Source organism: Pongo abelii, chromosome 12, assembly GCF_028885655.2.
Source record: "Pongo abelii isolate AG06213 chromosome 12, NHGRI_mPonAbe1-v2.0_pri, whole genome shotgun sequence".
In the NCBI taxonomy this organism is placed as follows: domain Eukaryota; kingdom Metazoa; phylum Chordata; class Mammalia; order Primates; family Hominidae; genus Pongo; species Pongo abelii.
Window position 1 is genome coordinate 7,644,585 of NC_071997.2, and position 14,530 is coordinate 7,659,114.

A 14,530-nucleotide genomic window follows, 5' to 3' on the forward strand; every position below is an offset into this window, starting at 1 on the left:
ATGGAATGGAAAGGCATGTGGAATGGAATGTTGAATGGTATGTGGAATGGAACGTGGAATGGAGTGGAATGGAATGTGGAATGGAACGTGGAATTGAATGGACTGGAACATGGAATGGAATGTGGAATGGAACGTGGAATGGAATGTGGAATGTTACGTGGAATGCAATGTGCAGTGGAATGTGGAATGGATCATCTAATGGAAAGTGGAATGGAATGTTGAATGCAAAGTGGAATGGAATGGAATGTGGAATGGAATGTGGAATTGAATTTGGAATGATATGGAATAGAGTGTGGAATGGAAGGTGGAATGCATGGAATTGAGAGTGGAATGGAATGTGGAATGGAAAGTTGAATGGAATGTTGAAAGGAATTAAAGGTGGAGTGTAATGTGAAATGGAATGGAATGGAATGTTGAAATGGAATGGAATGGAATGTGGAATGGAATGTGGGCTGCAATGGAATGCAATGTGGAATGGAATGAAATGGAATGTGGAATGGAATGTTTCATGGAATGTGGAATGAAATGTGAAGAGGAACATGGAATGGATTGGGAAATGGAATGGAACGGTTCATGGAATGGAACGTGGAATGGAACGAGGAATGGAAGGTGGAATGGAGGGCCGAATGGAATTGATTGGGACGTGGAATGGAATGTGGAATGGAATGAAATGTAACGTGAAATGGAAATTGGAATGAAACATGGAATGCAATGTGGAAAGGGATGTAGAATGGAATGGAATGGAATGTGGAAAGGAATGGAATGGAATGGAAAGGAATATGGAATGTAATATGGAACGGAACGTGCAAGGGAATGAGGAATGCAAGGGAATGGAATGTGGAATGGAATGAGGAAAGGATTGTGGAATGCAATGTGGAATGGAATGAAATGGAACGTTAAATGGAAAGTGGAATGAAACGCAGAATGCAATGTGGACAGGAATGTGGAATGGAATGGAATGGAATGGAAAGGAATATGGAATGTAATATGGAACGGAATGTGCAAAGGAATGAGGAATGCAACGGAATGGAATGTGGAATGGAATGAGTAAAGGAATGTGGAATGGAATGTGGAATGGAACAGAATGGAATTTGTAATTCAATGTGGAATGGAATGTGGAATTCAGTTTGGAATGCAATGTGGAATGGAACGGATTGGAGTGTGGGAAGGAATGTGGAATGCAACGGAATGGAATGTGGAATGGAACGTAGAATGGAAAGTGAAATTAAATGGAATTGAATGTGGAATTGAACGTGGAATGGAATGTAATGGGACGTGGAATGGAACAAGGAACGGCGAGTGGAATGTGATGAAATGGAAAGTGAAATGGAATGTGGAATGGAATGTGGAAAGGAATGGAATACAATGTGGAATGGAATGCAGAATGGAATGGAATATGGAAAGGAATGCAACGGAATGGAATGTGGAATGGAATGGAATGGAATGGAACGGTGAATGGAATGGAATGCAATGGAATGGAATGTGCAATGGAGAGGAATGATATGTGAAATGGAATGGAATTGAATGGAATGTGGAATGGAATGTAATGGAATGAAATGTGAAAAGGAATGGAACGCGGAATGGAATGTGTGATGGAATCTGTTGGAATGTGGAATGGAATATGGAATGGAATGCAAGGGAATGTGGAATGGAATGCAACGGGTTGTGGAATTGAATGGAATGGAATGAGGAATGGAAAGTGGGATGGATTGGAATGGAATGTGGAATATATTGTATTAGAATGTGGAATGGAACTTAGAAAGGAACGTGGACTAGAACGTGGAATGGAAAGTGGAATGGAAGGTTGAATGGAGTGGAATGGAATGTCGAATGGAATGGAATGGAATGTGGAATGGAATGGAATGTGGAATGGAATTTAATGGAATGGAATGTAATTAAATAGGACATGGAATGGAATGGAATGTGAAATAGAATGGAATGGAATAAGGAATGGAATGTAATGGAAAGTGTTATGGAATGCAATGGAATGGGGAATGGAATGTGGAAAGAAATGGAATGGGATTTGGAATGGAATTTGTAATGGAATGGAATGCAATGTGGATTCAAATGGAATGGAATGTGAAATGGAATGCAGAATGGAATACAATGGAATGGAACGTGGAATGGAATGGAATTGAATGTGGAATGGAATGGAATGGAATGCGGAATGGAATGGAATGGAATGTGGAACGGATTGGAATGGAGTGGAATGGATTGGAATGTGGAATTGAAAGGAATGGAATGTGGAAAGAATTGAATGGAATGCAACGGAATTAAATGAAAAGTAGAATGGAATGGAATGTAAAATGCAATGCAATGGAATAAGGAATGGAATGCAATGGATTGTGGAATGAAACGGAATGTAATGTGGAACCGAATGGATTGTAATGAGGAATGGAATGTGAAATGGAATGTGGAATGGAGTGGAATGAAATTGAAGAGAATGTGGAATGGAATGTGGAATGGAACGGAATGGAATGTGGAATGGAATGGAATGGAATGCGGAACGGAATGGAATGGAATGTGGAATGGAATGGAATGGAAGGTGGAATGGAATGGAACGGGATGTGGAATGGATTGGAAAGGGATATGGAATGGAAAGTGGAATGGAATCTGCAAAGGAACAGCAATGTCATGGAAAGGAATGTGTAACGGAACGTGGAATGGAATGGAAAGAAACGTGGAATGCAGCGTGGAGTGCAACGTGGAATTGAATGGAATTGAAGGTGGAATGGAATGGAATGGAAGAGAGAATGAAATGGAATGGAACGTGGAATGTAAATAGATGGAACTTGCAATAGAATGTGGAAAGCAACGTGGAATGGAAAGAGGAATGCAATCTATAATGGAATGAAATGGAATGTGGAATGGAATGTGAAATGGAGTGGAATGGAATATTTAATGGGAGATGGAGTGGAATGTGGAAGAGTATGGAATGTGGAACGGAATGTGGAATGGAATGGAATGTGGAATGGAATGTGAAATGGAAAGAAATGCGATGTGGAATGGAATATATAATGGAATCTGCAATGGAACGTGAAATACTATGGAATGGAATGTGTAATATAATGCGGAACGGAATGGAAAGGAAGGTGGAATGGAACGTGGAGTGGAATGTTTATTGGAATGGAATGGAATGTGGAATGGAATGGAATGGAATGGAATGTGGAATGGAATGGAATGCAATGTGGAACGGAATGTACAATGGAATTGAATGGAAAGAAATGTGGAATGGAATGGCATTCAAGGTGGAATGGAATGGAATGGAATTTCGAATGCAATGGAACGTGGAATGTAATGGGAAGGAACGTGCAATGGAAAGTGGAAAGGAACGTGGAGCGGAAAGTTTAATGGAATGAGGAATGAAATGTGGAATGGAATGGAATGTGGAATAGAATGTCAAATGGAGTGGAAAGGAATGTGGAATGCAATGTGGAATGGAATAGAAACGAATGGAAAGGAATGTGGAATGGTATGTGAAATGGAATATGGAGTGCAGTGGAATGTGGAATGGAATGTGGAATGGAATGGTATGGAAAGTGTAATGGAATGGATTGGAATGTGGAATGGAATGGAATTGAATGTAATGTGGAATGGAATGCAATGGAATGGAATGTGAAATGGAATAGAATGTGGAATAGAATGTGTAATGGAATGGAATGCGGAATGGAATGGAATGTGGGATGGATTGGAATGGAATGTGTAGTGGAATGTAAAGGAATTGAATGAAATGTTGAATGGAATGGAATGGAATGTAGAATGGAATGCAATGGAATGGAATGGAATAGAATTTGGAATGGAATGGAATTGAATGAAGAAAGTAATGTAATGTAATGGAATGAAATTAAATGGAACGTGGAATGAAATGGAATGTGAAATGGAATGGAATGGAATGTGTAATGGAATGGAATGGAATGTGGAATGGAAAGGAATGCAAAGCGGAATGGAATGTAGAATGAAATGGAACGTGTAACGGAGTGGAATCAAACGTGAAATGGAATTGAATGGAACGTGGAATGGAATGGAATGGAACCGGATTTGCAACAGAATGGAATGTGGTATGGAATGGAATGGAATGAGGAATGGAATGTGGAAAGGAATGGATAGTGGAATGGAATGGAATGGAATGGAATGTGGAATGGAATGTTTAAAGGAATCTGATGGAATGTGGACTGGAATGTGGAATGGAATGGAATGGAAAGTGGAATGGAATGTGGAATGGAATGGAATGGAATGTGGAATCGAATGGAATGGAATAAGGAACGGAATGTGGAATGGAGTGGAATGAAATTTGGAATAGAATGTAGTAGAATGTGGAATGAAAGGTGTACTGGAACATATACTAGAACGTGAAATTGAATGTGGAATGGAACGTGGAATGTAATGGAATGGAATGTGGAATGGAACGGAATGTGGAATGGAATGGAATGGAATTAAATAGGTCTTCTAATGGAATGGAATGTGAAATAGAATGGAAAGGAATAAGGAATGGAATGGTATTGAATGTGGTATGGAATGCAATGGAAGGTGGAATTCAATGTGGAATACAATGGAATCGGATGTGGAAAGGAATGTTGAGTGGATGGAATGCAATGTGAAATCGAATGGAATGGAATGTGAAATGCAATGTAGAATGGAATGCAAAAATTAGAATGTGGAATGGAATGGAATGGAATGTGGAATGCAATGGAATGGAATGGAATGTGGAATGGAATGATATGCGGAATGCAATGGAATGGAATGGAATGGAAAGGAAAGGAATGGAATGTGGAAAGGAATTGAAGGGAAAGGAATGGAACTAAATGGAAGGTGGTATGGAATGGAATGTGAAATGGAATGCAATGGAATGAGGAATGGAATGTAATGGAATGTGGAATGGAATGGATTGGAATGTGGAATGGAATGGAATGGAATGTGGAATGGATTGTGGACTGGAATGGAATGCATGTAGAATGGAATGTGGAATGTAATGCAATGGAATATGGAATGCAATGTGGAATGCAATGTGGAATGGAAATTGTGGAATGGAATGTGGAATGGAACGGAATGAAATGTGAAATGGAAAGTGGAATGGAATGGAATGGAATATGGAATGCAATGTGGAATGCAATATGGAATGGAAATTGTGGAATGGAATGTGGAATGGAAAGGAATGGAGTGTGAAATGGAATGTGGAATGGAATGGAATGCAATTGGGAAAGGAAAGTGTAATGGAATGGAATGCAATGTATAATGGAACTTGGAATGGTATGTGGAATGGAGCGTGGAATGGAACGTGGAAAGGAATGTGAAATGGAATGCAATGGAATGAGGAATGGAATGTAATGGATTGTGGAATGGAATGTGGACTGGAATGGAATGCATGTGGAATGGAATGTAATGGATTGTGGAATGGAATGTGGACTGGAATGGAATGCATGTGGAATGGAATGTGGAATGGAATCGAATGGAATATGGAATGCAATGTGGAATGCAATGTGGAATGGAAATTGTGGAATGGAATGTGGAATGGAATGTGAAATGGAATGTGGAATGGAATGTGGAAAGGAATGAAATGTAACGTGGAATGGAATGGAATGGAAGGTGGAATGGAATGGAATGGAATGTGGAAGGGAATATGGAATTGAATGAGCCATACAATGTGGAATGAAATGGAATATAATGTGGAATGGAATGGAATGGAATGTGGAATGGAAAGGAGTGAAATGTGGAAGGGAATGTGCAATGGAATGTGGAAAGGAATGGAATGCAATGGTGTGTGGAATGCGGAATGGAATGTGGAATTTATACTGGAATAGAACGTGGAATGGAAAGTGGAATGGAATTGAAAGGAATGTGGAAGGCAACTTGGATTGGAACCTGGATTGCAACGTGGAATGGATTGTGCAATGGAAAGTGGAACTGAATGTGCAAAGGAATGTAGAATGGAAATTGGAATGGAATGGAAAGGAAAGTGGAAAGAAACGTGGAATGTAATGGAAAGGAACATGGAATGGATGTTGAGTGGAATGTGGAATGGAATGTGGAATGCAATGGAATAGAATGTGGAATGGAATGGAATGTAGAATGGAAAAGTTTGCAATGTTGAATGGAACGGAATGGAATGGAACGTGCAATAGAATGGAATGGAATGGAATGGAATGTGGAATATAATGTGGAATGGAATATGTAGTGGAATGGAATGGAATGTGGAATGGAAGGGAAAGGAAAGTGGAATGGAATGGAAAGCAATAGAAGGTTAAATGGAATGTGGAATGGAATGTGATATGGAATGTGGAATGGAATTTGGAACGGAATGAAATGGAATGTGGAATGGAATGGAATGGAAGGTGGAATGGCATGGAATGGATCGTGCAATGGAACCTGGAATGGAACATGGAAGGGAACGTGGAAAGGAATGTGCAATGGAAAGTGGAATCGAATGGAATTCAGTGTGGAAAGAAATGTGGAATGGAATGGAATGGAATACAGAATGGAATGTGTAATGGAATGCAATGTATTGTGGAATGGAATGTGGAATGGAAAGGAATGTAATGTGGAATGAAATGGAAAGTGGAATGTAATAGAATGGAACATGGAATGGAACGTGGAATGGAACGTCTAAAGGAACGTGGAATAGAACATGGAATGGAAAGGAATGGAAAGTGGAATGGAATCTGGAAAGGAATGAGGAATGGATCATGGAATGGAAAGTTGAATGGAGTGCAATGAAATGTGGAATGGAATGTGAAATGGAATGGAATGAAATGTGGAATGCAATGTGGAATTGAATGGAATGGACAGGAATGTGGAATACAATGTGGAACGGAATGGAATGTGGAATGCAATGTGGAATGGAATTTAATTTAATGTGGAATGGAATGTTGAATGGCATGTGGAATGGAAAGTGGAATGGAATGGAATGGATTGTGTAATGGATTGTGTAATGGAACAGAATGCAATGTGAAATGGTATGTGGAATGGAATGTGGAATGAAACGTGGAATTGAATGGAAAGGAAAATGGAATGGAACGTGAAATGGAACGTGGAGCGGAACGAGGAATGGAATGTGGAAAGGAACATGGAAATGAATGTGAAATGGAATGTGGAATGCAATGGAATGGAATGTGGAATTGAATGCAATGGAATGGAATGGAATGTGGACTGGAATCTTTAAAGGAATGAAATGGAAAGTGGAATGGATTGGAAGGTGGAATGTAATGTAATGGAATGTGGAATGGAATGTGGAATGGAATGGATTGTGTAATGGAATAGAATGTGGAATGGAGTGAAATAGAATGGAATGTAGAATGGAATGAAATGAAATGTGGAATGGAATGGAATGCGGAATGGATTAGAAAGTGGAATGAAATGGAATGGAATGGAATGTGGAATGGAATGCAACGGAATGGATATGAATGGAAAGTGCAATGGAAAGGAATGGAATGTGGAACGGAATAGAATGTGGAATGGAATGAAGTGGAATGGAATGTGAAATGGAATGGAATGGAATGCTCAATGGAATGGAATGGCATGTGAAATGCAATGGAATGGAATAGAATGTGGACTGGAATGTGGAATGGAAAGTGGACTGCAATGTGGAAAGTATTGTAATGGAAAGTGTAATGGAACATGGAATGGAATGGAATGGCAGTGTAATAGATATTGGAATGGAAAGTGGAATGGAACGTAGAATGGATTAGAATGGAAAGTGGAATGCAATGGAATGGAATATGCAATGGAATGGAATGGAAAAGTGCACGCAATGCGGAAAGGAATGGAATGCAGAATGGAATGTGGAATGGAAGGGAAAGGAATGTGGAATGGAACTGAATGTGGAACGGATTGGAATGGAATGGAATGTGGAATGGAACAGAATGTGGAATGGAATGGAAAGGAATGGAAAGTGGAATGTCATGAAATGGAATATGGAATGGAATGGAATGGAATGAAATGGAATGGAATGTGGAGTGGAATGGAATGGAATGTGGAACGGAATGGAATGGATGGTGGAATGGAATGTGAAATGGAATGAAATGGAATGCGGAATGGAATAGCAACGAATGGAAAGGAATGTGGAATGGTATGTGGAATGGAATATGGAGTAGAATGGAATGTGGAATGTAATGTGGAATGGAAAGGTATGGAAAGTGTAATGGAATGGATTGGAATGTGCAATGGAATGGAACGGAATGTGGAATGGAATTGAACGTAATGTGGAATGGAATGCAACGGAAAGGAATGTGACATGGAAAAGAATGTGAAATAGAATGTGTAATGGAATGGAATGCGGAATGGAATGGAATGTGGGATGGATTGGAATGGAATGTGGAATGGAATGTAATGGAATGGAATGAAATATTGAATGCAATGGAATGGAATGTAGAATGGAATGCAATTGAATGGAATGGAATGGAATTTGGAATGGAGTGGAATTGAATGAGGAAATAATGTAATGGAATGGAATGAAATTAAAAGGAACGTGGAATGAAATGGAATGTGAAATGGAATGGAATGAAATGGAATGAGGAATGGAATGGAAGGGAACGTGTAATGGAATGGAATGGAATGTGGAATGGGATGGAATGCAATGTGGAATGGAATGTAGAATGAAATGGAACGTGTAATGGAGTAGAATCAAACGTGGAATGGAATTGAATGGAACGTGGAATGGAATGGAATGGAACGGGATGTGGAACGTAATGGAATGTCTTATGGAATGAGGAATGGAATGTGGAAAGGAATGGATAGTGGAATGGAATGGAATGGAATGGAATGTGGAATGGAATGTTTAATGGAATCTGATGGAATGTGAATAGATTGGAATGTGGAATGGAATAGAATGGAATGTGGAAAGGAATGTGGACTGGAATGGAATGCATGTGGAATGGAATGTGGAATGGAATGGACTGGAATGTGGAATGCAATGTGGAATGCAATGTGGAATGGAAATTGTGGAATGGAATGTGCAATGGAACGGAATGGAATGTGAAATGGAATGTGGAATGGAATGGAACGCTATTGGGAATGGAAAGTGTAATGAAATGGAATGCAACGTAGAATGGAACTTAGAATGGAATGTGGAATGGAGCGTGGAATGGAATGTGGAATGTAATGTGGAAAGGAACGTGGAATGGAATGGGATGGAACGTGTAATGGAAAGTGGAATGGAACGTGGAATGGAACAAAGAATGGAATGTTGAAAGGATCATAGAATTGAATGTGAAATGGAATGTGGAATGCAATGGAATGGAGCTGAATGGAATTGAATGGAACTGAATGGAACTGAATGGAATGCAATGGAATGGAATGTGGAGTGGAATGTTTAACAGAATGAAATGGAATGCGGAATGGAATGGAAGGTGGAAAGGAATGTAATGAAATCTGGAATGGAATGTGGAATGGAATGAATTGTGTAACGGAATAGAATGTGGAATGGAGTAAAATGCAATGGAATGTAGAATGGAATGGAATAGAATGTGAAATGCAATGGAATGGAGTGTGGAATGGAATGGAACAGAATTTGGAATGGAATAGCAAGTGGAATGAAATGGAATGGAACGGAATGTGCAATCTAAAGCAATGTAATGGATTGGAATGGAATGAGGCTTGGAATGGAATGGAATGTCGAATGGAATGGAATGGAACGGGATGTGGAACGTAATGGAATGTCGTATGGAATGGAATGGAATGAGGAATGGAATGTGGAAAGGAATGGATAGTGGAATGGAATGGAATGGAATGGAATGTGGAATGGAATGTTTAATGGAATCTGATGGAATGTGAATAGATTGGAATGTGGAATGGAATAGAATGGAATGTAGAAAGGAATGTGGACTGGAATGGAATGCATGTGGAATGGAATGTGGAATGGAATGGACTGGAATGTGGAATGCAATGTGGAATGCAATGTGGAATGGAAATTGTGGAATGGAATGTGGAATGGAACGGAATGGAATGTGAAATGGAATGTGGAATGGAATGGAATCCAATTGGGAATGGAAAGTGTAATGGAATGGAATGCAACGTAGAATGGAACTTGGAATGGAATGTGGAATGGAGCGTGGAATGGAATGTGGAATGTAATGTGGAATGGAACGTGGAATGGAATGGGATGGAACGTGTAATGGAAAGTGGAATGGAACGTGGAATGGAACAAAGAATGTAATGTGGAAAGGATCATAGAATTGAATGTGAAATGGAATGTGGAATGCAATGGAATGGAACTGAATGGAATTGAATGGAACTGAATGGAACTGAATGGAACTGAATGGAACTGAATGGAATGCAATAGAATGGAATGTGGAGTGGAATGTTTAATAGAATGAAATGGAATGTGGAATGGAATGGAAGGTGGAAAGCAATGTAATGAAATCTGGAATGGAATGTAGAATGGAATGGATTGTGTAACGGAATAGAATGTGGAATGGAGTAAAATGCAATGGAATGTAGAATGGAATGGAATGGAATGTGAAATGCAATGGAATGGAATGTGAAATGGAATGGAACAGAATGTGGAATGGAAGAGCAAGTGGAATGAAATGGAATGGAACGGAATGTGCAATCTAAAGCAATGTAATGGATTGGAATGGAATGAGGCTTGGAATGGAATGGAATGTGGAATGGAATGGAATGGAACGGGATGTGGAACGTAATGGAATGTCGCATGGAATGGAATGGAATGAGGAATGGAATGTGGAAAGGAATGGATAGTGGAATGGAATGGAATGGAATGGAATGTGGAATGGAATGTTTAATGGAATCTGATGGAATGTGAATAGATTGGAATGTGGAATGGAATAGAATGGAATGTGGAATGGAATAGAATGGAATGTGGAAAAGAATGTGGACTGGAATGGAATGCATGTGGAATGGAATGTGGAATGGAATGGACTGGAATGTGGAATGCAATGTGGAATGCAATGTGGAATGGAAATTGTGGAATGGAATGTGGAATGGAATGGAATGGAATGTGAAATGGAATGTGGAATGGAATGGAATGCAATTGGGAATTTAAAGTGTAATGGAATGGAATGCAACGTAGAATGGAACTTGGAATGGAATGTGCAATGGAGCGTGGAATGGAATGTGGAATGTAATGTGGAATGGAACGTGGAATGGAATGGGATGGAACGTGTAATGGAAAGTGGAATGGAACGTGGAATGGAACAAAGAATGGAATGTGGAAAGGATCATAGAATTGAATGTGAAATGGAATGTGGAATGCAATGGAATGGAACTGAATGGAATTGAATGGAACTGAATGGAACTGAATGGAATGCAATGGAATGGAATGTGGAGTGGAACGTTTAATAGAATGAAATGGAATGTGGAATGGAATGGAAGGTGGAAAGGAATGTAATAAAATCTGGAATGGAATGTGGAATGGAATGGATTGTGTAACGGAATCGAATGTGGAATGGAGTAAAATGGAATGGAATGAAGAATGGAATGGAATGGAATGTGAAATGCAATGCAATGGAATGTGGAATGGAATGGAACAGAATGTGGAATGGAATAGCAAGTGGAATGAAATGGAATGGAACAGAATGTGCAATCTAAAGCAATGTAATGGATTGGAATGGAATGAGGCTTGGAATGGAATGGAATGTGGAATGGAATGGAATGGAATGCGAAATGGAATGAAATGGGATGTGGAATGGAAGGTATAATGGAATCTGCAATGGAACGTGAAATAAAATGGAATGGAATGTGTAATATAACGTGGAACGGAATGGAGAGGAACGTGTAATGGAACGAGGAGTGGAATGTTTATTGGAATGGAATGGAATGTGGAATGGAATGGAATGGAATGTGGAATGGAATGGAATGGAATGTGGAATGGAATGGAATGGAAAGTGGAATGGATTAGAAAGTGGAATGAAATGTAATGGAATGGAATGTGGAATGGAATGCTACGGAATGGATATGAATGGAATGTGGAATGGAATGGAATGGAATGTGGAATGGAATAGAATGTGGAATGGAATGAAGTGGAATGGAATGTGAAATGGAATGGAATGGAATGTGGAAAGAATGGAATGTAATGTGAAATGAAACGGAATGTAATGGAATGTGGACTGGAATGTGGAATGGAAAGTGGACTGCAATGTGTAAAGTATTGCAATGGAAAGGGTAATGGAAGGTGGAATGGAATGGAATGTCGGTGTAATAGAAAGTGGAATGCAAAGTGGAATGAAACGTGGAATGGGTTAGAAAGGAAATCGGAATGCAATGGAATGGAATTTGGAATGGAATGGAATGGAAAAGTGTATGGAATGCGGAATGGAATGGAATGCGGAATGGAATGGAATGGAAAAGTGTATGGAATGCGGAATGGAATGGAATGCAGAATGGAATGTGGAATGGAATGGAATGGAATGTGGAACGAAACTGAATGTGGAACGGATTGGAATGGAATGGAATGTGCAATGGAACAGAATGTGGAATGGAATGGAAAGGAATGGAATGTGGAATGTCTTGGAATGGAATCTGGAAAGGAATGGAATGGAATGGAATGGAGTGGAATGGAAAGTGGAATGGAATGGAATGAACTACGGAACCGAATGTGAAATGGAATGGAATGGAATGTGGAATGGAATGTGGAATGGAAAGGAATGGAATGTGGAATGGAATGTGGTATGGAATGCAATGACACGTGGAATGGAATGGAATGTGGAATGGAATGGAATAGAATGTGTAAAGGAATGGAATGGAATGTGGAATGGAAAGAGGAATGGAATGGAAAGGAATGTGGAATGGAACAGATGGGATTGTGGAATGGAATGTGGAATGGAATGTGCAAAGGAATCTGGAATGGAAAGGAATGCAATGTGTAATGGAATGTGGAATGGAATTGAATGGTATCCAGTATGGAATGGAAGGGAATGTAGAATGGAATGGAATGGAATGGAATATGCAATGGAATGGAATGGAAAGGAATGGAATGGAATGGAATGGAAAGCAATGTGGAATGAAATGGAATGGAATGTGGAATGGAATGTGGAATGCAGTGGAATGGAATGTGGAATGGAATGTGGAATAGAATGCAATGGAATTTGAAATAGACTGTGGAATGAAATGGAATGGAATGTGGAAAGGAATGTGGAATGGAGTGGAATGTAGAATGGAATGTGGAATGGAATGGTATGTGGAATTGAATGGAATGGAATTTGGAAAGGAATGGAAAGGAATAGAATGTGGAATGGAATGTGGAATCGAATGAGGAATGGAATGGAATGCAAAGTGGAATGGAATGGAAAGGAATGTGGAATGGAAAGTGAAATGGAATGGAATGGAATGTGGAATGGAATGGAATGGAATAGAATGTGGATTGGAATGTGGAATGGAAATCCATGGAATGTGGAATGGATACAGTAATGGAATGGAATTGAAAGTGGAATGGATTGGAATGGAATGTGCACTGGAATGTGGAATGTAATGGAATGGAATGTGGAATGGAATGTGTAATGGATTAGAATGGAAAGTGGCATGGAATGGAATGGAATGGCATGCGGAATTGAACCTGGAATGGAATGGATTGCAAGGTGGAGTGGAATGTCGAATGGAAAGTGGAATGGAAAGTGAAATGGAAGGTGGAATGGAGTGGAATGAATGGGTAGTTTAATGGAATGGAAAGGAAAGGACTGTGGAATGGAATGGAATTGAATGTGGAATGGAATGGAATGGAATATGGAATGGAACGTGGAATGGAACATGCAATGGCATGTGGAATGGAATGTGGAATGGAAAGTTATGTGGAATGGAGTGGAAATAGGAATGTAATGGAATTGAATGGAATGTGGAATTGAATGGGATGGAATGTGGAATGGAAAGGAATGTGGAATAGAATGGAATGGAAAGGGAATGGAATGGAATGGAATGGAATGTGGAATGGAATAGAAAGTGGAATGGAGTGGAATGGAATCTAATGGAAAAGGAATGGAATGGAATGGAATGGAATGTGGAATGGAATGGAATGAGGAATGTAATGGAATGGAATTTGGAAAGGAATTTTATGGAATGTGGAATGGAATGAAGCGTAAAATGGTATGGAATTGAATGGCATGTGGTATGGAATTGAATGGAATGCAATTTGGAACGGATGGCAAGCAAAGTGGAATTGAAAGGAAAGGAAAGAGGAATGGAATGTGGAATGGAAAGGAATGGTATGTCGAATGCAATGTGGAATGGAATGGAATGGAATGGGAATGGAACCTGCAATAGAATGGAATGGAATGTGGAATAGAATGGAATGGAATTGGAATGGACTATGGAAAGGAATGCCGATTGGAGTGGAATGCAATGTGGAATGGAAGGCGTAATAGAATGCAATGGAATTGCAATGGACTGTGGAATGGAATGGAATGGAATAGGAATGGAATGTGGAATGGAATGGAATGGAATGTGGAATACAAAGTAATGGAATAGAATGGAATGTGGAATTGAAAGGAATTGGAAGTGGAATGGAATGGAAAGGAATGTACAGTGGAATGGAATGGAATGTGGAATGGAAAGGAATTGAATGTAACGGAAGGTGGATTTTACAGTG